Genomic DNA, 2,316 nt, shown 5'->3' on the forward strand with positions numbered 1-2,316 from the left:
CTGTTTTAACATGTTCCGTGGATAATACTATTAATATGCCAAACATACCAACCTATTCTACACATATAACTTATAAGACCAAAAAATGTGTTACTTGTTGATGTTAGATATTTAACTATCCAACTAAAACTTTTCCACATTTCTATGATATATAATTGATTGCAAAAAGAAGCCTGGATATTTTCTGTGAACAGCTATAGAGGTAAAATTCTGTTGAAATAGCTATTCGGGGAGCAAATTTGGGGTCCATCCCATTTGAAGAAAAAAGAGAAAAATGAAGAAGAAAAAGTCAAGATATAAGGGAGGGGGCTAAAATTACTTGGCAAACAAATGTTCTTGACAAGTATTATGGGACTTTTGAGATTAATGAGGTAAATTTTGGACTTTTTAATTACATGCAAATTTTACGAGTAGTAAATATAATTTCTTTCCATGTAATAAGAAAAATGAATAATATTCCAATACATTCATTTCATATGATTATCTTTTTGACATAGTTATAAATAGGCATAATACATATATTGACCCCTAAACTTGGCTTCAAATTTTAACTTTGACCTTTAACTTTGTAAGTGCACAAATAGGCACTTTAACTATCCAAAACTTAAACAAAAAAACACTCGGATCCTACCTGGCAAAATGCGTGAAATACACTCAAATTAGGCGCGTCAGATGGAAAAATTCAGGGGGTCAACAGTAAAAAAAGCATTGAAAGGACAATTAAACCCTTTTTATATTTTTTTCAACAATTTTCCCCTCTTTTTTGCATTATTTGTTGTTTACTGCAAAATGCAAGTGACATTTAATAAAAAATTTTGTTATTACGAAAAAAAATTATAATGAAGTTTTTTTTTGGCAAGAAGGAAAAAGGAACACGTGTAGTACTAATTTTTTTTTTTGAGATTCAATCAATTTTTTTTGTCTTTGAAATATTTCTAGCTGTTAATTACTGTAATTTATAGTACTTTCTAAGAAATTTTCAAATAATTTATATTATTTCATTTGTCCGAATTTATGCGTCACCGGTAAAATTTGAAGAGTCAATCAGATTTTTTATATATTTTTATATCTTTTAAATATTTAAGTAATTAATTATCGTGATTTATAATATTTTATACAATTATTTAGTATGGTAAAAGAAATTTAAAAGAAACACGTATCCTTCAATAGTAAAATATGGGTCCCCCTTTTTTTTTACAGGTTGACCTCTTGTCTGTATAGTCTTTTTTTGTCCAGAAGGAAAAAGGAACACGTGTCGACCCCAAGGTCCCCTCTATTCCCGCTTATTATATTATATACTAGTGATGAAGAGCCCGTGCTAATAATTAATTTAAAAGTTAATTTTTAATTGACGTTAAATAAATAGTTTTAAATTTTAAATTTGAATAAATTATATATATTTATATGGTAGTAAATGTTCATGTTAACTCTAAAATGAATACATCACTATTAATAAAGCTTGAAGTTTAAAGAAAAATCCTTAAATGACCAAAATAACCCTTAAACTCAATTTTAATCACAAAAAACATACATGTCCACGGTGTGGTGGCTGATTCATCAACTAATTTTTTGTATGTTTTTTCAAAAATATTTTAGTTGCTAATTTGTTATAATTTATAAAAATCATTAACGTCATTTTCGAATAACTTATAGTATTTGTTAACTTTCAATATATATTGTTCCATCTATTCAAATTCATGTGTCACCAATAGAATTTCAAGAGTCAACAAAAAATTTTCTAAAAAAAATATATTTTAATTATGATTTATAGTACTTTTAAATATAATGTATAGTGTGTTTGTAGGCTCTTATTAGATTGAAAAAATATTTTAAATTAGTAATTATTGTAATTAATAGTGTATATTACGTAATTTTCAAATTTGTAATAAATTTTTTTAAATATTAAGTCTAATAATTTATAGTATCTTAAATGTAATCTTTGAATACACATAAATTAAAAAAAGAAATAAGACAAATAAATTATAAATTGAATAATTGACATTTTCAAATATTAATTTACCACAAAATGAAAGTGAAGGAAGAAGTTGTGAGGCAAAAATAAAGAGAAATTATTTGAAAAGGTGTCAAATAGACAGGAAAACGGGCCCATATGCATTGAATAGTTGGCAGCCATTGAGTGGGTCACTAACACACGTGGCAGCGTGTGCATTTCACGCTTTTGACTCCAAAAATCGCGTGTTTATTTATTTAAAGGTAGGATAGTTAAAGTGCCTATTTGTGCATTATGAAAGTTGGAGGTCAAAGTTAAAATTTGAAGCCAAGTTTAGGGGCCAATATATGTATTATGCCTTATAA

The sequence above is a fragment of the Solanum verrucosum genome, unplaced genomic scaffold (genome assembly GCF_900185275.1).
Source record: "Solanum verrucosum unplaced genomic scaffold, falcon-dt-bn FXZP01000088.1, whole genome shotgun sequence".
Taxonomy (NCBI): Eukaryota; Viridiplantae; Streptophyta; class Magnoliopsida; order Solanales; family Solanaceae; genus Solanum; species Solanum verrucosum.